The following is a 23822-nucleotide window of genomic DNA, read 5'->3' as shown; positions in this document are numbered from 1 at the left end:
ATGCGGGGGGTCCCAATCACCCCCACGCTGCCCCAGGGACCGCCAACTCCCCGGGGCTTTGATAATGAACCGTGTGGGGGCATGCAGCCCCCCGCAGCCCCGGGGACCGCCACCTCCCCAGGGCTCGGTTTTTAAATTAAAATGATGTGTCGGGGGGATTGCCCCCCCACATGCCCCGGGGACCACCACCTACCCGAGGCACATACTGATTAAAAATGCGGGGGTCTGTAGCGAACCCCAGGGTCATGGGGGACCACCACATCCCCGGGGCTTTAAAGACTTGGGAGGGGGGACGTGCGGCCCCCTGTCCAGGAGCCCTTGATGGCCCTGGGGACCGCCAACCCCCAGGGCTAGCTCCTGCAATGTCCCGGGGTCCCCACCCCGGGACATTGCCGTTTGCTATGGCAGGGGGGGGAGCCATGAGGCTCCCGTCCGATCATAGCAAACTTTTCATTGCTTCATTGAAGCGAGAGCAGGAAAACCTGCTCTCGCTTCAATTAAGCAAAGTAGATTGCTTTTGAGCAAGGGGAGCTGCATGTTAGCAGCTCCGCTTTCTAAAAAGCAATGCCGGTTCCCGCAGGAGGCGGGGAACTGACGGGCCCGTGGGGTCACTGGATCTGTTACATGCCGCCTATTTCCCAGCAGGATTACCGCCAAAGTAGATAGCTACTGGATAATATCGCTAGGGTTCATGCCACCTTCCCACTCGTATGTGTCGCAGGTGAACATTTTTATTCGCACTTTGTGGGCTTTTAATAAAAGCAATTAAACTGTCGACCAGACACAGCACATTTACATTTTAACAGCAGAACCTCCGACCACAGCCCTCAAAGTCCCACTCACGACACTGGGTGCAGGAAAGTCAGCCAGCTAGAAGCACTTGTAACAGAATAAATGGTATTAAATGGGCACGCTCTGGAGATCGCAGATGGCAGGCATGCAACATTTACATGCTTTTCTAACATCTGCATCATATCCAGGTAACATATAGAGGGATGTGCAGCACCACCCTGTACCACGCCTCTAGATTTCCAGTCCAGGAAAACTGGATTACAGCTACAAAATGTGAAAATGTCCTTCAGACAGTTGCGTTTGATTTCTGTTCTCTGCGCTGCCCAGTCCTTTTTGAGCCAAGGGTTGCACGCTAAGTGCCAGGAATCGCAATGGATATGTCAGGGGTCGCAGCTGCAACCTCTGGCAACCCCTCATTGACAACCATGGTTAGATACAGTTTTGGTACATAGAAAGAAGGGAGACCATTTTGCTACTCAATGCACAGATCAACAACAATGAAAATATGCAGGACCACTAAATCACTCTCCTCCAAAACATTCCCCACATCTGTACATTAACAATTGGAAAGCTGAAATGCTTTGCTTACCTTTAAACGGTGACAGGAATATTTGAACCTGTAAGCACAACACCAAGATGACTAAGTAGCATTTGACCACCCTTCCATCCTCTTTTAGCATTTGCTCCAGTTAGGAGCGAAGTGAATTGGCATTTGCTCTATTGTTTGCATGGGCAACTGTGAGCATCTTCAAGTAAATGCCGACACCATCCAAACCACTGTGGGCAACTGTGACCATCTAGCTGGTAGCAAATGCCGACACCATGTAAAGCCTTGTGCAGACGAAATAATGAGCAAAAAATGCAAACCCTGAATCTCATTTGATTCCCCGTTTCAAACCAACAAGCTAAAACTCAGGTGCAAATAAACACCAATCCTGGAACTAATGTGATTTCCACCAGGGTTATTTCATACATTTATTAGCTTGCATGCTGAATTCACCCTTTAAATACATACTCCAGCTTGAAACCAATTGCTTTGCAATTTAATTACCCTCTTTTTGAAGATCATCCCTTCTTGGTTAACCATGCACTAAACTATAGGATTCGAAAAGTAACTTATGCATGAAAATAAACTTTGGAATATGGCGACTTACTTCCTACAGGCATTTAACATGTAAAACTGTGCTTCTTGAACTGAAAGTCCATTCATAGAAGAGTTAACTTGTTGCTTTCACTTTGAATAGGACACTCAGCAGCACTGCTTCACTGTAAAGTCTAGTGTACATAAAGGTCTAGGCAGGTAGGGGATAAACCACTTAAGCCTGGCTTTCTTCGAAGTAATGACAAGTCCTAGTACTGAAGCCTTTACTTCAGCTGTGGGCGTTTCCGATACAGCCTAGGATAAGGATCAACAAAAAAAGGACAACGCAAAGTTAAATGAGAAATAAACCCGCTTGACACAAAGTCAGAAAAGTCCAAGATACCAATTCTATCCGATTTATCAGTAAAAAAGCACTTTTCCAAAAGCAGCATGGAGGAGTGTGACAAACCTAGCATTTGTGAAATTACTACAAAGCGGCAAAATTGGCAAGCGCAATACTGAATACTAAAGCGTCCGTGTGAAAAGCTTCACTTCAAAGATTGCAGGACTTGAAGTTTAGATTCAGAAAGGTATTTATTCCTTGACATGAAGGTCTCATCCAGCCGCTACAATTGACAAGCAACTGTCTCTCGCAACTGTCAACTGGCCTGTAATATTCCATACTAATCATTGCCCATCAACGTTCCGTGACATGAAAGCTGCAGTCATAACAAACTGCTTCATCTCACTTAATATGTGCATTTCACGCATCTTCCCCTTTTAATCAAACAATAAATATAATAACTATTTAACAGAATACAACAAAACCTATAAGTGATTAAACATAGAAAATAACAAAATTGAGTTGTACACATCATATGCCACATGAAAAGAATACAAATGTTATGTTCTACTGATATCCACATCCAGGTGAAAAATGCAAAATATTCACCTTACGTAATCTTCAAGGTATTTAAGAGCTTTAACATCTCTACAATATCTTTCCCTGGATTCCATCTTATTCTCAGTTTTCTTCCCCCGTGACATATCAGCAGACATTCTTCCCTGAGCTAACCTCCCATTATAAATTAAAACTCTATTCAAGTTCCATATTCTGTTATCTTCTGTCTTCACTGCATTGTTAAAGCTCTTTATGACCTTAATGGGTCTGTAAAGTTTGCAAATACCTTCCTTACCACTTGGTTTCTTTATCAAAACCAGATCACCAACAACCCTTGTTTTCTTCACTGACTTCCTCCTATCATAGTGTTGTTTGTGTGCCTGTATTATTCTCTCTTCCCTAAATCTCTACTCTTCACCTCCATCTACTGTGGGTGAACTTTTTTTTTTTTTTCATAAAATCATTGACCAAACCAAGATTTATTAATGTACCTGGACGTTAGCCACAAAATAATTTCAAGAGGAGTTCTACCAGTAGTAGAGTGTGGTGTGAGTCTGTAAGCTTCTAATCTTTTACAGACTTCCTCCTTCAAGACTAAACCATTACCTCTGGCCATGTGATTAGTCTCCTTTAATACCCGGTTGAACTGTTCTACCATTCCATTTGTTTCTGGATGGTAAATACATGTTTTGTGTTTTATCCCAAGTTCTCATAAAAATGCTTCCATTTCTTCTGAGTCTAACTGGACTCTATTGTCGATTAGTAGTATATGTGGAAGACCTTCCCTCCCAAACGTTTCCTTCAAGAATTTCACGTTTAGTTTTGACACCTCGTGTAAAATGTACCTCAGGCCATCTTGAATACATATCCATCAAAACTATAACGTAGGTTTCACAACCATCACTTCGTACTGGCCGAAGTATATACAAAGCAACCTCTTCCCAAGGCTCAGCAGGAGGCTCTGTAATCACCATAGGCTGTACCCTTGCTTTCGTTGACCATTCACTTAAATCACATTGCATGCACTCTCGAATCATTCTTTCTACTTGCAAATCCATACCAGACCACCAATACATCATCCTTAACCTCTACTTAGTTTTTGACCTCCCTTGAAGTGCACTATGGGCTAACAACGTAAGTTCTTCTCTCATCGTTAAGAGGAGGGACAAGTCTGGTTCCTCTGAATAGTAACTCATGACTTTCTGATAGCTCATCTTTTAACTCCCCGGAACCTTCTGCTTGCTTCACTTTTTGTATTGCTGTTACCCCATATAGTTTTCAATAAGTGTAGAAGTTCTTTTAAGGTCTTATCAGATTTTAGTTCCGACAGCCATTTTTCCTCTGACTCAATAGCATCACCAATTTCACAGGCCGTTTCTTGCTCAAATGCCTATCATAATTTTCAAAATCACCACCTGAAGTCTCCTCCTCCAAGGATAGTAACCTAGATAATGCGTCAGCTACAGTGTTCGTTTATACCTGGAATGTATTTTATCTCAACATCGTACTCCTGAAGAGCAATCAGCCACTTCGTAATCCTGCATCTATACATTTTCGTTTAAAAAGTTCTCATAAAGGTTTGTTATCTGTTCCGATTTCAAATTTGCTGCCCCATAAAAACAAGTCACCTTTTTGACTGCCCAAAACACTGCAAATGCTTCTCTCTCGATAACATGGTAGCGATTTTCTTAAGGCTTAGAGAGGAAAAAAATGGTTTGTTCCGAGCCCCGTTTCCCTTGCTGCAAGACTGCTCCAAGTCCCTTTGCCTTTTTATCTGTTGTGAGCACAAACTTTCTGTTTGGGTCAAAATTCTTAGGTTTGAGTGCTAAACTCAATTTTTGTTTCACCTCCTTGAACTCCGCCTCACAAACAGAATCCCAAATTAATTCTGTTCCTTTCCTGCTTACGTTTCTCATTGCTGAGCACATTTCTGCACAACCCTTAACAAATGTACTACAGTAGTCAGCCATTCCTAGAAAAGTTTAACTCTTCTTTGTTGGCTGGGGATTTCAAATTACGTATGATAATTAGGTCTTCTCTGGGAATTTTGCCCTCACCAGCAATGGTGTGTCCCAAATAATCAATGGAGTGTTTTATGAATTAGCATGTTTCTAATTTCATAGTCACATTTGAAATTTCAAGTTACCTTAACACCTGTCTCCCCCTCTCATCATGCTCAGTCACATTTTTTCAAATACTAATATATCATCCTAATATATTCGTATTCCTTTTACACCCCCAAGTTCCATTTGTAAAGCTCTCTGAAAAACTGATGCAGCAGACACCAAACCGAATGGTAACCTTGTAAATCTGAACGTACCAAATGGAATGATGAATGCTGTACGGTCACGTGATTTTTCAACAAGTATAATATGATGGTAGGCTGATGTTAGATCTGTGGCAGAGAAATCTTCTGCACCACCATGTACTGTGAGCATATTTGGCAAAGGGTATAGGGTATCTATCTGCAATCACACATTTGTTAAGTTCTCGGAGGTCCACACATAAACGTAGACTTCCATTCCCTTTACAAGCCGCTAGTACTGGTGATAACCATTCTGTCCCTTGAACCTCCTCAATGACTCCTTCGTTCTTAAGTCTTTCCAGCTCTAAACGCATTTCTTGTTTTACAGCTAAGGGACACTCGTAACCTTCCCAAGCTCTGGTTTGGCATGGTCAGTTAAGCGTATCTTACGTGTAAAGTTTTTCATGCAACCTAAACCTACATGAAAGACCTTTGGAAATTCCGATTTCATGTCCGTTAGAAACTCAAACTCAGGAGCTACAGGCTTAACTATACTCTGTATCCTGAAATTGAAATTCTTTCAATAGTATTGAAGGTTCATTATTAGGATCAAGCATGAGGCCCATTTCTCTCTGTTGTACCCAGCACAGAATGCGGTCTCCCTTTTGTGACACAAACCTTTGCATTACCATGCATTGCTTTTATTTAATAATTCCTACAATATATCTATGTAATTGAATAGGCTTACCCTCATAAGCATATGGTCATGTGTCAGATTTTAGTACAGTAACTATCCTTTCAAGCTTCTCAGTAAAAATATTCTTTGAAACCATATTAATCTTTGCACCTGAATCAAATAATACTTTAATTACTTATTTCCCCGTTAATGCACAAGTCATCCACTGGACTATTTCGTTCAGCACTGCAAAGCTACAAAACTATTTGTCCACACTCAAAACCTGAATCATCAACATCATCATCACCATCCACAATGTGATCTTCACTTTCTGAAACATTCCTTTTAAACTTTTTCATTCAATATGCAGCTGCAACATGCCCCCTTTTTCTCCTTGAACATCTTCACGTTACTGTAATAGCTAGGCACATTTTATCATTGGCCAAATAACCTGCCTCCCCGCACCTGAAGAATTTTCCTAAAAATTAATTAATTTTTTCGGAAACCTCTCCCTTATGGGTTTTTTTTCATTGTATTACTTTTTACTGAAACACCAGCAACGTTTTGATCAGTCTCTCTTTATATTACTCCAACACATTTAACAGAAAGCACTATTTTCTTAGCTACTAAAAGTACTTAATCAAGAATGGGCTGACATTTATCCCATAGTTCTTCATGCACTTTCTCTAGATTACACTTAAGCATAAATCGGTCCCTAATTCTTTCTTCTACCAAGGTTGTAAATTTACAAGATGGAGCTAACTTCCTCAAATCTGTTACGCAATGTTCTACTGCCTCACCCTCTTTCAAATCCCTTTTGCCAAAATGGTATCTTTCCAAAAATAGTACTAACCTTTGGTAAGTAGTGTTTGGCTGATTTTCTTATGCACATTTCATACTCGCTCAAATCTTCAATGTCAGCATCTGCTACCTCTTGTAAGGATCAAAGACTTCCTGGCCATCAATACCTAAGCAATGCAACAACAATGCGGTTTTCTTTTCTGAACTTAATGTAGAAACCACATACTCTGGCATACCTTTCAAAAACCTTCTTTAATTTTTGCCATTTGACGTGTAGCTTGCCAGGTGTCATTAAAAAAACAGAGGTGCGGTTATATTTTGCATTATAAACCCTTCACAATTATCACAAAGTTTGGTAAATTACTCTGACACTCGAAACGTCTGCCCAAGACCTTGCCTGCAAAAAAAAAACTGCTAACAAGATTGTGTAATGTGGGAGATTGTAACTTGCACCAATGTTCTCAAATATGCAAAAAAAAAAAAAAAATCACTGAAAATGTAAAATGCAAGGTTTGCACAAAATGTCTTTTAAATGTGCAAATCACTGAAGCCGAAGGATAATCGTTATCTGCACTTTAGTGTTCAAAATCACTGAAAATGTACTGTGATCTGCACTGAATATCTGTCAAATGTGCAAGTCACTGAAACCGTATGCAAATTGGTTAATCCTGTGGTGAAATCATAATCTGCACTGAATGCTCCTTCAGTGTGCAAATCATTGAAATCGTAGTGTAGAACTATCTTTTCACTCCATCTAGCCCTGTTCTAAAAATGGCTAAACCTTTCAGATGGCACGTTCCTCCACTTTGATAATAATTAAACAAATTGTCCTCTCTCCATTTTCCCTCTTACTGTGCTTAGAGGGAGAATCTCAGCAACCAAGGACAACAGGGAAACTTCATCCGTGAGTAATGTGGATGTGTGATATTGAAAGGGAGATGCAACAGCACTCAAGTTGCTTTATTACAGAAACTTAAATCCGCCCTTGGAACTTTTAGCGCGATGGTGCCGTGCTCGAGCGTTTGAGTCAGCATCTTCATAAACTATGTGTACTTGGAATCCTCAGTGCAATAGTGCTATGCTCAAGCATTTCATTGTTTTCACCAACTATGCGCACTTGAAATTCTCTGTGTAATGGTGCTAAACTTGAGCGTTTCAGTCAGCGTCTTAAAATGTAAGCGTTTAACACAAAGCTCGATAGTCCTGCGCTCAAACTGCGTCTTTGGTAAACGCCCTAAAAGGCAGTTCCCTAAATATGCCATTAGCTCAATAACAACGGTTTCAATATGACTGAGTTTTCCCAAGAGAAAGCCGCAATTAAGCAGGCGGGTTAATTCAATGTACTCAAATGAAGCGTTAATGCGTTTGATGCCGCCATTTTCCTCCCATGTTTCTCTTAACGCCACAATATTCATAAGTAAGTAGTAAAACAGCAAAATCCAATCTATAACACGATCACTAAAATGTTTAAGCGAACGTGGTAAAGAGTTTCAAGGCTTTTCTCATAAATACGCACCAAGAGTTAGCCTGTAATGTTATTCTAGTGCTCGGGTGGTTTCAAAGATATCCTTTTAAAATACACGTCCTAAAAAATGAAAGTTGTCAGAAATACACGATCTTTCAGCCAATCCACTTTATATTTTATAAGGGTTGCGATCAGCATCAGAATCTTCCAGCTTCACTTCAGCACACAAAAGTCCCCAATAAGTTCAGACAGTCACAAATGACGAGAGGCCTCCTTAGCCACACAGTAGTAGTAGAAAAGATCATTCCTACCATGCGTTGGTCAGCAAAATCTTTTTAAACAACGATACAGAAAAGTTAAACTGTTGGGACCTTCCTTGTCTTTGTAAAGTCGGTGGTTTGCAAGAAGTTGCCTTTATTAAGTTGAAACACCAATGCAAGCCACAGTACAACTGACCTTCCTTCTACTTTAACTGCTCCAACTGTACTAGCAAAAAGCTCCAGAACACAACTATGAAGTAGATGGAATGGAAGCAGGGTTTACAAATTAACACGAGGTCGGGTGTTAAAAAATATATAATTCATTGAATAGAGCATAACTGTTAGACCTGGCATCTTTTAGCGTGTTTGCCCTGTATTTTGCTTTCTGACCCCCCGGTTTTGACTCTGTTTTTGCTGGGTTAGTGTCTCTGCACACTTTTCCCCTGCTGTTCAGTGGTAAGGTGCAAGTGCTCCGGTTGTAAAATTGTACTCTGGATTAGTGTTTGTACTCTGGATTGGTGTTTCCCTGATTGGCATATTTGATTTACAGGTAAGTTCCTAGTACAGTGCACTGAGAGTGCCAGGGCCTGAAAATAAAATGCTGCTGGTAGGCCAGCCGCACTGGTTGTGACACCCACGCAAGCAGCCCTGTAAATGGGTTTGCAGACCTGCCACCGCATTGTCTGGGTGCAGTTTGTACTGCTATGTCGACTTGCCAAGTGCACCCACTTGTCAAGCCAAGATCTTCCCTTGTTCTACATGTAGTCACCCCTCTGGTAGGCTCAAGGTACAGTGCACTTAGTTTTTCACTACTGCAAGGCTATCTGTCCTATAGGATAGAATGGGGAGTGCTCTGTAATATTTTACAAGCATATCTTCCCTGAGGGACAAGATAGAAAAGTGGAGTTTGGTATCTCTCAACTCAGAACATAAAAATGCCTGTGTTTGAAAATACCACTTTTAGAAAGTGGGTATTTTCTTGCTTAGCCATCCTGTGTCTCTCTGCTGGTTTGTGAATTGACTGCCTGATTTTGAAGTGACGGACTGGGGATGCGTTTCTCTTCATACAGCCAATGGGGGAGGTTGAGGTGTGATCTGCCTTCCCTGGACAACTCAGGGTTGGGCTGAATAAACCTGGTCTCCATTTGGAGGAGTGGGAGGAGAACTATCCGCACCCGAATAGGCCTAGTCTGCCCTGGACAATGCTGTATCCATCTCCTGCCAGGAAGTTGCACCAGTAAGGCCGGAACTGGTTTGGACTGGGCTCAGGGCGACTCTGCACAAAGACATTTTGGGGTATAGGTACTAGACCTAAAACCCTAGGACTTCAGATAACTTCTGGGATCAAGAGGAACCTCTGCCAAGGAGAAGTACTGCCACTTTGCTGCATGCTGTGTGAGTAGGCCTGCAGTATCTGCCAAGGAGAGGGCCAAGACTTTGCTGTGTGCTAAGTATCCTGCTTGAAGAAGAGCTCCAAGGGCTTGAGGTACAGCTTGTCTCCTGTTCTGAAGTCTAAGGGACTGCAAAAACATCACTCACCTCTGGGCACCGTCTCTGGAACCGTGGTTTCAGTAGCAGCAGAGAAGGAAAGCATCCGACTCCGTCGCTGGCTCAGTGACCTGACGGCACCGCAGAGGGCCAGCCGCATCTCGCACCGCAACCTAGGTCTCATCGACGGCGACTACGACCGAGCCGTTGCTTGCACCGTGACCAGTGAGCACCGCACTCCGCACAGCTTCGCTTCACCTCGCCGCCTTGGGCTCATCGAGTGTCACTGCTGACAGACCGAGTTCGTCACCTGCATCTTGACTCATCAGCATCTCATCAAGCACCACTTCACTCCGCACCGCAGCCCTGGTCTCACCTACGCCACTGGACGACCGTCACCAAGCCGCTGCCTGCACCACAATTTGAAGCACCGCCCGGAGCGTCACTATGTTTCAGATCTCAACTGCGACGGTTGCCACGCCCGGTCGAATCGGCCGCAACGAAAAAGGTACTTTTTGCGAGTCTGTCGCCTCTACTGCGGCCCGCTTCGACGCGGTCATTGGGAACTGTTGGATTCTGTTGCTTCAGCACCGCAGGTAGCCTGGGATAGAGCTACCAACTCAGGGAACTCTTTGTAAAGTAATGATTTCAGAGTGAAATTTTTTTAAAGAACTGTATGTTGGCTTTTTATCATTTTTTCGCTTGTTCAATCATATAAAATACTGGATATTTTTCAAAAACTGGTGTGGTGTCCTTTTGTAGTGCCTTCACTGTGTTACTGTGGGTTTTGTGCAAATGTGCTTTACACGCTGCCTCTGAAATAAGCCTGACTACTCGTGCAAAGCTACCAAGGGGGTGAGCAGGGGTTATTTAGGAGTGCAGATCCCTTACCCTGACAAGGAAGAAGGGTCCCTACTTTGACAAGGGTGCAAGCCGATGCTAACTAGAGTCCCCCATTTCTAACAAAACATTCCTTTCCCCTCAAATTAGAAACATAAGAACAAAACAAAAATAAGAAAGAAAAGGACCAAAAAAATTAAAGATATGGTTCTCCCATATCGCATACAAAATCTGTCATCCACTTAGGTTTAGTTTGTACTCTAAAACGCCCATCTGAACGTACTGTTCTTTATGAACTTTTCCTCACTCAAACGCTCATTTTCAACCTCTTTGCTTTCGCTATTAAGGTCACTGATGGATTCAATACCAACATTAGAGGAATCAGAAACAATTTCATTGTAGAGACTGCTGGCCTCTGAATTCTTTATTTTCCTCTGGCCTTGCATTCGAAGAATTAATCACCTTTTCAGGAGCACCATTGTTGACCTCTGGGTCAATCATGCTTTTACCCCTTACATTTACTGCTTGACCCTCTCCTCTGGAATGTTCATAAACGTCCTCTCCTACATTTCCATGATCAATATCAAAATCAGATCCACTAGAGGATATAGAAGAACCCTCACCAGATCGTCCAACCCTTTGTGAACACACCATGTTCTCCTTTCAAAATGGCAATTTTTGTTAGGTTCCAAACCTTACCATCAATAAGGCAGACAGAATTGCGTAACTAACACTTCTGTTACTTGTAGAGGTTCTGAAAATTTTCTCCTTTCCTAACTTTGAAAGAAAACTTCACTTTTACCCACATACCTTCACTGATTTTTAGCTCTTTTGAACTCCTTTTCTCATCAAAAGAACTTTTATATTCCAGGTGTTTACTGATTATCTTGTTACTTACAATTTCCATAGAAACTTGGCATTCATCACATAGAATTAACCATTCTGGATTGCATTTGGTTCTAGCATTTCTACCACGTGTTACTTTAAAAGGTGTCACACATAATGCATCATGAACAGTTGTTCTGTATGTCCACACAGATTGGTGAACTTGATTCTCTCAGTCCATGCCATTCATGGTTTCCATTTGTATGACCCCCTTCAAAACTCCGTTAAACCTCTCAATAATTCAGTTCCCACTGGTATTGTAAAGAGATGTAGTTCTATGTTTAATGCTCAATTTTTCTAAATAACTTTTAGCAATGTTGGATTTAAATTGTACACCATTATCACCGATTAGTTGCACCTGCAACCCTTTATTCACAAAAACCATGTCCATGAATTAAGCACTTCAATAGATTTAACATTCTCAACAATCTTGATTATTGGCCACCTTCAAAAAACATCAATCATAGAGATCATGTACCTGGAAAGTGACCCAACAGGTCCCATAATATCTATGGCTTCCGTATGCCAAGGTTTCTCAGCAATCAGAAGTTCGTTCGCACATGTTTGTCCTTAGCGTTTTAAGCGATTTGTCAGAATTAGTACATAATCTGCAGTTCCTCACAAGCCTTTCCACGTACATATCAATCCCCGTCCACCAATACCACTTTTTGAACCTTTGCTTAGTATTACAACACCAAAATGCCCATTGTGACAGAGTCAAAATATGACTTCTGAGAGAAGTAGGGGGAATTTCTCTTTCACTTCTGAAGACAGTTAGATTATTTACAGATAATTCTTCTTTAACCTCCCAAACATTTCTCATTTGAACTCCCAAACCAGACTTTTTGGGTCAACCCAATACCAAACAAGCTTATTCGACAATTTAGTCATAAAAGCATGATACAAAAATCTCACTATACACAATGCCAGACTTAATTATAAAACTTGCTTATGAAAATTACATCAGAACATCATAAAAAACTAGAATTCGATAAAAACTCTAAAAACCTTACTATATGCTTAGTAACAAAAACATTTATAAAAAATTTCATCAGAAGAAACACAAAACATTATCCCTAATGCTAATAGCAGCTAAAAAGGTGTATAGCTATAAATCCCCTTGTGCATGTGCAAAACGTGCAATAGCGGATACCCCCTTGTGATAAAAAATTAGTTCTTATGGCCCATGACCACCCTAGGAAGTTTGCTACTGTAATGGGAGTTGTCGTATCAGTAAGTATAATTATATCAGCTTCTTCAGCCCTTCTAGTGCCCAACCTTTTACAAATGGGTACCAGCCATGCGCGTCGTGGGGCATTATATGCTTGACAAGCAAACAGTAGATGCGCCAATGATTCCACATGTACCTGGCATATTGGACACTTATCGCCTTGTGTCACCCATCTGGCAGTGAATGCTCTTGGAGGCAATGAGCCCACCCTAAGCTGGAAATATAGCTTTCTATCATATGGCTTAGTTATTGTGTCCCAGTACTGTTCTAGTCTCGGATGTATTTTATTTCCAGAAAAATTCCTGTAAGCAATGATGACTCGCTAATTCTCATGATTTTGTGCGTTACCATCTTACAATATTTTTCTTTTAAAACTTTTTGGGGGGGTAAGCGAGCAGTGCCTGAATCATCCCATAGTGTTGTCAGGTCACTCGAACCTCTCGTAACCATTTAATTTGATGAAAGTTATAAGCCTTTATTATATCCATAAAGCCTGCAGCATATGATATCAATTCAGGTGTTGTCCATAATCCACACCAGTATAGTAATGGATGTAATTTTGTAGTATCAGCCTAGGGCTTTCTCCTTTGATTGTAGCGTAGGGGACACATTGGGGTGCTTTGAGGGAGGTTAGTAATCTTACGTAGGAACCGATTTTCTACTATGGTAAGTTTTGTCAAGTTCCTACACCCCCATATATCTGCTCCATTGAGGGCTGAGCTAACCACTTTCATGTTATATACTGGAGCACCGGACTAATTGGTTTTGTGAGTGAAGTATTATACTCCAATTGGAGCGCTCCTGCCAACTGTCGATGCTTTAGTGTCGCCAGGTCAATTTGTTGCTTCCATTTTAAAATCACTCTGTATATTAACCCCCTGATAAGTAAACTCTTTAACTTGCTCCAATGGACGATTGTTTACTAAAATACTACCTTTAAAAGTTCTGTGTGGGTTAAAAGACATACATTTTGTTTTCGACACATTAATTTCCAGACCCCGCTCAGTGCAAAACTCCTCAAAAATAGATAATCAATGTGTCGTCGGCGAACATTTAAATAGGGATTTTTTTCACCTGCTGATGTCGGAGCATCAGTGGTAGTAGATTCCATGCAATTCAATATTCCATTGATAAACAACGAGAATAGTGTAGGTGCCACTAGGCAGCCCTGGCGCACACCTCTCTCTACTGGAAAAGAACTAGTTACCCTCATGCATTCTGATTACGAGTGTTAACTGTTCGGGAGTCATCCCCAATTCCTGTAGGATCACCCATAATTTAGAACGGGGAACAAGATTGAATGCTGATTTTAAATCGTCAAAGGCAGCATACAAGCTGCCTTTGCCCAGGACCACCGTCTTCCAGTACAACAAAATAAAAGGAAACACCTGGCCTATGGTGCTAGTATATGACCGAAAACCAGCCTGCAGGGGGGATAAAATACTATACTCCTCTATCCACTCCTGGATCTTATTAAGAATTAGCCTCCCCATTATCTTTTGCAGAGAATCTATTAAACTGATGGGCCTATAATTACCTGGCTGGGATTTGTCCACCTTTTTATAAACTAGGATAATTTCTGCCCCTTTCCACGAGTCAGGTACTGGCGCGCCCTTGGCAACCGCATTAGCCAGCAACAAGATGTCCCTACACCATCTTATTTTATCGTAGAGAAACATATCTGCAGGGACATCATCAGGACCAGGTGCTCTACCACCCGCTACAGATGTAAGTGCTATATTGACGTTGGCACTACAAAAAGCCTCATCTGAGTACAGCAAGTGAGCGGGTTCGACCCAATGTGTCTCAACGGGCTACAAGCATATTGGGGTTTAAAATGATTGACCCAATCTTCCTGCATTACATGATTTTGTGGTTGTTCAGGTTGCCCTCCTCTATTCCAGTTTACTATATTCAAAAATTGTTTGCTGTCACTCGAGGCGCAAGCCTCCTTTAGGTCCTGCCATCTTTTCTCATCCCAGTTTTTCTTGGCTTTTTTCTGGGTGTTCTTATATGTCTGTCTGGCTACTCACACTGTGGCGGGCTCACCTACTTTAATAGCTTTCCCAAGTGATTCCCTTGCCTGTCTACATTCCAGCAACAGCCTTTCCGATTTAAAGCTTTTTTAGGCTTACATTGCTTGACAAAATAAGTGCGCAGAAAGGTAAAGAATTTATTATGGGTCTGAGTGATGAGCTCTGGTACTTCAATAGCAGCTGTACTTATCTCTAGCTCGGTTAGAGCACGATCATTTTCCTTAGAGATACTAGCTCTAGATTATTGAATGTATTTGCCCCAAATCTATCAGATGTGGACCTTCCGTTTATCACCCGCAGGCCCCTTTCCAGGCAGATAGAGTTAATTTGTATGGCCACTTCTGTCCATTTTTTTATGGGTGCAAGCTCAAGCTTTGGGACGCCCCACTGTGTATCTTCCTCTTCTGAGAGATGCCAATCCTCATTACCAAGGGGTTCAAAAGAAGAGTTAAAATCGCCCACAATTATAACGTTAGTATCTACTGAATATAGGTTGAGGAGGTCGTTGAGAGCCGCTAAAACTTCCGACTTCCTCCCTCTAGTTCCCCTCACATAAATATTATAGATATCTACGTTGCCTTGCGGTCCCATTTTCAGTCTTATGGCCTAGATATTATTCTGGGTCAAGAGCTCCTCAATAATAATGCCCAATTCTTGGCGAACCCAAATTATCAACCCTCCTGAGGGGCGGCCTTTTGCCCCACTCAGGGCTGGAATGTGAAATGTTACATAACCTGCACAGTGGTGTGGTGCCACTAGCCAGGTTTCCTGAAAGAGGCAAATATCATGGGCATTTATGAAGGCATACCACTCGGGAAATGATATCTTAGAACTCATCCCTGCGATATTCCATGACAGTATGGTTCCCCTTTGGGAAGTATGACAGGTTGATAATTGCTCATTTAGATTGTTGGGAGTTATACAATTAGTCTCACACTGTCTATCAAAAGTGGAGACACAGCTATGGACCTTATGGACCCACCAACGACTAGGCTTGGGAGGATAGTAATAGTAGCAGGACTTCCCCCTATTAATTATCGGGACTTCAATTGGTCCCCGCTGTGTTCTGGTTGCTCCTCTGAGTCAATCATTACTCCCCAGCCCAGAGCATCCCAACTTTCTATTAGGCATCTGTCCAGCAAGCTGTCCAGTTTGGCTACTAAGCTGCGATAGAGGATGAATCAGGGGAACAAGTTCGAAATTCGAGAGCAAAAAGATTTTCCACAAAATCCTGTCTTCTGAAGTTGAGCTCTATGCAATCTGCCTGATGTAGGGAGGAGGTAAGTCTGCACGCCTTAACAATGGCCTCCCTGATCACTGAACGGCATCCCTTACATGTCGTATCCAGTGGATAGCTTTATTGGTCGAGGAATCCGCGTTTTCTGTGCCTTTACTGGTGTCATACTTGGGTACGTTCACCATATAAATTTTATGTGAGTTTAACGCCTTGTCTACATTCCGTTCCTCTTGCCCAATTAGGGTACTGCACTGTGAATGTTGTGACTGGGAAGAATGGGAATGTCTATCATGTGTTGCCTGGTCCCTTTGGGTTTCTACTCTGCGGTGGTTAGAGTTACCGAGGTTAGAATAAGTCACATGCTTTGGAATGGATGATGACGTTGTGGGATTTTTGGGGTTAGTCACCTCAGTGGGCGTAAAACTACCTGTGTGGGTACTGTCCCTAGAAAGAGGGGCTGTTACTCTCTCTCGATTGGTTTATTGCCTAGGTATTCTATACATGAGAGCCCCCTTTGCAATAAGAGCCTCACCATAGTGGTAAGGTCCTTCATCATTGTTTTCATAGTCCCTATTTCAAGCCGAAGTGTGTGGACCAGATGGATCACATCCTGGGAGTCTGTATTATGACTTTTGTCTACCCCTGTAGTACTGGCTGATGATAGCTAAGGTAGTTGGGGCCACTCTCCCCCCTCAGTGTTCGACAGGACAGAAAACCTGTTTGTACATGTGATTATGGGGTCAATATGTTGGGGATTATTGCCAGCTGGCCTAGGAAGGCTAGTAGGCGAATCGCCGACCTCTCTAAGCCCTGCTTTCTTTCAGCATTAATGTTGTTAGGCCCTTTTTCCGTGCTTTAAGAAACATGGCGGGAATGGCAGAATGGCGGTTTGGACTTCTATCAGTGGTTTGGGTAGATCTAGGGGGAAGACTTATCCCTATCCAATTGCCCATTTGGCTCAGTTACTAGTATCTCTTCACACTCACCGATTAGAGTATCAATAAGATCTAAAACACAATTACTACCAGCATGTTTAACTACCTTCCTAGCCTTTTTCCCTTTGCTACTTCTACCAGTTCAAGTTCCAACTTTTATCTTCTGTCTCAGGCTTTGATTTAGAACAGGGAAAAATAGGAGAGATATTAACACTCAGTACCTCAGAGTCCGTAGGGGTCCATAGGACAGACTAAGTCCAGATGTCAGGTGAAAGAGGGGTGGCCCTGCCCTGCCTCTTCCGGTCAAGGACGGGCCCGCCCTTGACGAAGGTGTGGCCCCCGCAGGGGGGGGGAGGGGGGAGGGGGAAGAGGGGCAGCGCTTTATGCGCATGTTGACACCTAGCGCCTCCCCCCTCGTTAGCAGCAGCAGGTAGCGGCGCTGTGCACCATGGACTTTGTAGTCCTTCACCAGGGTAACATGGATGGAAACTGGGGCCGGGTGCAGGAAGAAACAAGCTGGCACAATCCCTCGGACTACGGTCCCACCACGGAGATTGAAAGATCACTGGATTATGGCCCCAAGCAGGAACAAAACAACGCTCCCGCATCCCCAACCCATTCTTGTTGATTTAATAATTTGCTGCATATTTTTATCCTCTAAAAAACTTTTTCTCCAAACGTCTTCTAACACCCTCAGAGCTCCTTGATCACATAAGAGTACCACACTTAAATCGTCCCACTCATTTTCTCACATTCTTACATTTCAGTAGGCATACGAGAAAAGAAATATGCTAACACATTACTCTTCCCAGGAACATACACCACGCTGTATATGAATTTTTAGAGGTGCTTGGACATTCTTGCAATTCTAGCAGATGCATTAAAAAGTTCTTTGGTGGTCAAAAGTCTTACAAGAGGTTTGTGATCTGTCCGAAATATAGACTGTTTACCCTAAACAACAGAGCGAAAGTGTTCCAAACCCCAAATACATGCTGGAGTTTCTTTCTCAATGACAGAGAACTTCTCCTCTGTGGGGGATAAGCATGTGATGCATACGCTATTATACTTTTTTTTTCTCTTCACAATCTGGGATAACACACTTCCAAGACCCTTAATGCTCGCATCAACGGTAATGACATTTTTAAGATCTGGATCAAACCCTTTATGAACAGGAGCATCAGCAATGGCTTTCTTAACCCCTTCGGTGCTCATGACGGAACGGTTCCGTCATGAGCCACGGTTGAGCTGTGCTCATGACGGAACCGTTCCGTCATGACCACGCCCGCGCAAGATTCCGTCAGCACAGCGGCGGAATTTGCGCAGCATGGAAGGGGTTAACATCATGAAATTCCTCTTTACATTTGTCAGACCAAACAAACTTAACATTGTTTGTAAGCAACTGTCTAATGTTATACACCCTGCTGGAGAATGTTTTCACAAATTTGTAGAACTCAATCAGACCTAAAAAAGATCTGAGTTCATCCTTTTTTGAAGGATGAGGGGCTTTAAAAATTGCCTTGACTATTTTGAGTTTAGTAGCTATACCTTCACCACACAGTACATATCCTAAATATGTCACAGACTTAACTGCAAACCTACATTTAGAATGATCCACAGTTAGGCCATTCTTTTCCAGCACTTCTAAAACATCTTCTAAGGCTTTGTCATGTTCCAATTTGCCATTACCAAACACTAAAATATTGTCCTGGAAACACCTCACAGTCAAGTGTTTTCCGAAAAGACGATAAATGATTCTCTGAAAGATTGCTGAGGCAGAAGTCAATCCAAAACGTAACCTTCTGTATTGGAAACAACCCATGAGTATAATAAATGCTGCAATAGGTGTGCTCTCTTCCTTTAGGCAACTCTTGTGGTATGCAGCAGAAAGGTCTATTGTAGAGAACCAATTAGCACCTTTCACCAAAGTAAGCATTTCTGATATTTTAGGCAATGGAAATGTATCCACTGCAATATTGCTATTGACATGACACAAATCAATGCAAATTCTGATTTTACCATTATTACATCTTGCAATAACAACCGGAGAAATCCATTACGGAGATTCAATGTGCTCAATGATATTTGCCTCAACCAATTTTTCTAGTTCTTTCTCTACTTCTTCCCTGAGGAGTACAGTTATATTCCATACTTTGTGCGTTTTCAGACAAAACACATTCTTTAAAATTATCTCATGTTCATGTTCTTTTAACATCCCACATTTTCCACTGTAAACTTGAGACATTTCTTGAGCACTTCTGCTCCTACAGGTTCTCCTTCATCAATAACCAATACAGGTTCAGGACTGTTGGGATTAAGAATTGTATGTAGATCACGCTGATCTCTCCATCCAAGAACTGAAGGAGCTTTTTTCAACATATATGGTTTACCAATGGATTCTCGATTCTTAAAACTGAAAACTAAGGTCCTAAATCCTATTAGATCAATTTTTTCACCATAAAATCCTTCAGGATTGATATCAGGTCTAAGCACATTTCTGCCCAACTCTCCAAACTTGTAATTCCACACTTCTTCATTAACTATGGTGAATGGCGAACCTGAGTCTGCGTGCATCTGTACATCCACTCCCACCAATGGTCATCATGCACACAGGTTCTCGTGTCACCAACAATATTATCGTTGAAGTTCAAAACAAAAAAATAGTTGAACTTTGCTGCTAATGTCACAATGCATCTTTTTCTTGACCAGGTCATCCTCCTCACTGGATGTACACTCACCTACACACTCGACCCTAGAATCCTTTTTCCTGCAAACTTTTGCAAAATGTACATTCATAGCACAAGCTGAACACAGCTGTTTAAGTGCTTTACAAAACTTACTTGAAGCTAAAGGTGAAGCACTGTCGCATCAGTAACATCTGAAACCATCTTTGTTATCATAAGACTTATCCTGCCCTTTTTTGTTAATATCATGTACCCAAACACGATCTTTAAGTTTGTTAAACATTTTGGTTTTTTACTTTGCCAATTACTTCTTCATTAAATACTTTGTTTTCCGCTTTCACAGCTTTGGCACTGCAGATAGAAAGCTCTGCTTTCCATACGATTGCCAAAATACCATCCAAAGCAGCATCACCGTTGATCCACAATGCCTCCTGGATTGCTGGGACCCGAGCATGCATGACAATTTGATCTTGTATGAATTGCTCTTGCAGATGACCAAATTTGCAATCATCAGCTAATTTTTTAAGTTCTGCTACATATTCATCAATGGTCTCACTAAGTTCCTGTTTTCTTTGAAAAAATGTAGACCTTACATTACCAACGCACACTTTGGGAGCAAAATGTTATCAAGGTCAAGTGAATCATTCTCAAAAACATTTGAATCCTCACTCCCAGTACATTTTTCCATTTGTTCAAAAACGTATAACCCTTCTGGCCCCACAAAATGTAGAAAGAGTTTCTTTTTTATTTCAGGTTGCATTTTTCCATCTTCGTCAATAGTGTCTAAAAAGTTTAGAAAGTACGACTTCCACTCACTCCATTTTATACATGGATTAGCACCTGCTGGCCAAAATGCTTGTGGAGGCTGAATAGCAACATTTTGGCTTGTCATGGTAGGATGGAAGAATTTAAATTTTCTCCACAATCCCATCCATTGTCGCTAGTGTGAAAAGCTTCCCTTCAAAGATTGCAGGACACTTGGTGCAGATTCAGAAAGGTATTTATTTTGTGACAAGGTGGTATCATCCACCTGCAATGGTTGACAAGCAGCTGTGTCTTTCGCAACTGTCAACTGTCCTCTAACATTCCATTACATCATTGCCCGCCAAGATTCCATGGCATGAAAAGCTGTAGCCATCACAGACAGCTTCATTTCACTTAATATGTATATATCACACTCCGGTCAACTTAAACACTTGTAAGCAACAGCACTGGATACTAAATGTATTAAGTAACATATTTAGATTTGATTCGCTACGCTGCTGCTCTAGACAAAAATTACTAAGGCAAAGTCATAAAATAATTATGAAAACTACAGTCATAAATTACGTGTAAAGCTCTGGAACACTCAACTATCCTACAGGGACTAGCTATTGCGCATCTTGAAAGATTACGACATGTTCTACCTTGTCAGAAGTACAACCGAAGAGCACAGCTGATAGGACACTCCTCTCTGAGGACTGCCCCCCAAGTTTACCTCTTCGGTTATCATGGGCAACTTCAGTATAACTGCACACAGAAGCTTTAACTGTGGCAAGAATGCAAATTTCCCTAAAATGGTAGGGGGAGGACTGCCCCGAAATTGGCATGACCGAACTACGAAGCACTGACATGACTTGGACAAGACAGTAATTAGTTTAAGACAATCTAATGGGTCCATGTACATACAGCCTTACGTTGCTGCATGCGTGCGCAAAAAAGGACTTGCGTCTGTTTTTTGTAATACGGGTCAAGTGAAAATAAAAGGGAGGAAAAAACCCTACCTGGGAATTTTAAACTCCCTTTAGAGTGATAATAGCAAGCGCAAACGTGCAAAATATGTTTGTGTCCTTTATTCCCCCGTTAAGTAACCCAGTAAGTCGGATGAAAACCAATGTGAGCACCCACACCAAATGCTATTTGTACTGGGGGTGTTTTCCCACAGAATTATTATCGATCAGGTTTTGCAATAGGGGGCGTTCAACTTAGCAGAACATCAAAAAGTAATAAACTGCTTTATTTGTAAATCCGTACTTCAAACTACCATAGTTAAACAATGTTATTACAAACATAAATCCTGACCAGTGTTATTGATTACACATATTCGAGACAGAATAAATTAGTTGTCTGATCGCCAGGGCAAAACGGTAACCAAAAACAATAACATTTCATCGCAGTACATTTGATGAATGAGACAAAAAAAAACTACTATGAACGGCGGTCCCGTACAGAAAAAAACGCAGTTTTGGTCCTTCGGTCCAAACATGCGGAGAAATATTAGTCGTTACATATTGCTTTAGAAAGAAAAAAAGAAGACATGGTCATGCATTGTAAAGCACATAACTGGGCGGTCCATTGAGTCTTTACACAGCGAGTGGCGATGCGATTAAAATATAAAAACATTAAAAGACATCTCAGCGTGTGAAACACATTAAACAAAAAACAATTATAACAGTAAAAAAGTGACTTCTGCGGAGATCGTAAAGTGTGCGATGGAAAGGGCATAATGAAAGCAAATTTGCAATATTTAGCGGTCGTCTCCGCCTTCAATTTGAACAAGGGGTCGCTAGGATTTTACTACTTCTAGGCGCGTGGAACAGTGATGCGTCTGGGATTGTATATCTGAGCGGATCTGAGAGTTAGCCGGGTACACATTTCTTGAAAAGGAAGCCGCACGCGTCTGGCGTGTGGTGAGAAGAGCAGATGTTTTCATCGAATGGGCGGAGCAGTCTGTAGCTTTGGGAGGTGTCAGAGGAGGAACGCACCTGAGAGAGTTACTGACAGAAATAACAGTGCCCAGCAAGTGCCAACCTCCCTCCAAAAGTGGCTGTGGGGTCGGCCAAGTGAGTACCAAACACAACAACTGTAAATCTCCCAACAAGTCGCTGAGGGGACCCCCTCAACTTACATGGGGTAGCATACTCCACCAGAGCACCAGTCTATGAACAAGATAAAAAGAACCGATAACCCAACACTATCCCGGAGAGGGAGGGTTTTAACACCAACCCCAAACAACGTACCATATCACCTGGGTGCTCTGAGGAAATGACTCCTTTACCCGTGTTGTGTTGGGACCATTTGTGGGAGGGAGGTCGTCATACTGGTAGTATGCACGACGCTATTAGGAGGAGAACAAAGTCTGAAGGCAGCGAAGGCATCTGGAGAACTCCAAAGGTGCGAGTGGAGCTAAAATTAAAGAGAGTGCAAACATCAAGGTACACCGAAAGCACACTCCTCTTCCCAAATTGGCAAAGAGACACAATCACTTAACACCTGCTGGGAGTCACGGTGCCAGGTCTACTAACTCATTCTATTACCTCCCTCCTCACGCACAAGTACCTGTCTTATGGTCGAAATTTTCAGGCCCCCCTGTTCTACTGTCAGGAGGCACAGCTGTACCCCACGACTGCTCAAAGACACTTCCGGTCTCGAACGTCCCTCGACGAAGCACAACATCCAGCCGCAGCTACTCTCCTGACCTGCCTACCGGGACCAATTCAGGCCCCCTCCCCCCTCGGCGACGCCCACTGCGCACGCGTCACGCCCTCCCGGCCTCTGCTTCCCCTAGTGGAACGAGCAGAACACTGCTTAGAAGAGGCATGGACAAAGAAAGAGGCTAAAATACCTAGAGTTTCTAAAATCGGAACGCCACCGCCATTTTCAAAGTATTCTGCATGCCGATAAATGCCTAGGAGAGTAAACAAAAAATGTTTTCATGTGAAACTACCGGCAAGATTAGAATAAACAGAGTGACTGCTAATAGATCACCGTCAATGTGCTCTCTTTTTAGTTTCTGCAAACATATACAAATATATACGCAGATACATGTATTGTTAGAAAAATACTGATTTCAAATATTGTTGACTAACAATGGAGGAAATGTTTTTTAATATGTAAGGAGGTTAACTTTATACGTCGCCGTGTACTGCTTCGCTTGTTAGATGGGTGCCTAGATGGGTGCCTCCTTGCTTAGGGACTACGGACGAATCCAATTGTCAAGCGTGCTTCGTCAACCGTGTTTCCCTTATAAAGTTTACGTTCTTGTTTTAAGTCTGTTTAGAGTGGACGTACGTCGAGGCCACCATGTACAGCCATTGGGGCAGAATGAATGTATTGGACAATGGGGTACGAATGAAGAAATATGACGCTTTGTCAGCTGTGAGAACCTATACCACGGCCATCTTGCACTGGTATATTCAGCGACTGAGCACAATGAAAGTGGATAGGGGGGAAATCGTCTGGGGGCAGTAACAATTGACCCTGGACAATGCGTTCTGGGTGGTATGAAG

General features: G+C 42.2%; 1 protein-coding gene across 1 annotated transcript in view; it reads right to left on the bottom strand.

Annotated features, from left to right (window-relative positions):
* KDM4C (lysine demethylase 4C) overlaps window positions 1-23089 on the bottom strand; it is a 1697337-nt gene extending 1674248 nt beyond the window's left edge. Inside the window, exon 1 of the mRNA XM_085633463.1 lies at window positions 22873-23089. The gene's annotated coding sequence lies outside the window, so the exon portion shown is untranslated. The remainder of the gene's footprint in view (window positions 1-22872) is intronic.
* Between the last annotated feature and the right edge of the window lie 733 nt (window positions 23090-23822).

This window comes from Triturus cristatus, chromosome 2_1, assembly GCF_964204655.1.
Source record: "Triturus cristatus chromosome 2_1, aTriCri1.1, whole genome shotgun sequence".
Taxonomy (NCBI): domain Eukaryota; kingdom Metazoa; phylum Chordata; class Amphibia; order Caudata; family Salamandridae; genus Triturus; species Triturus cristatus.
The sequence above is the reverse complement of the archived record's forward strand: the minus strand, read 5'-3'. Positions and strand labels throughout refer to the sequence as shown.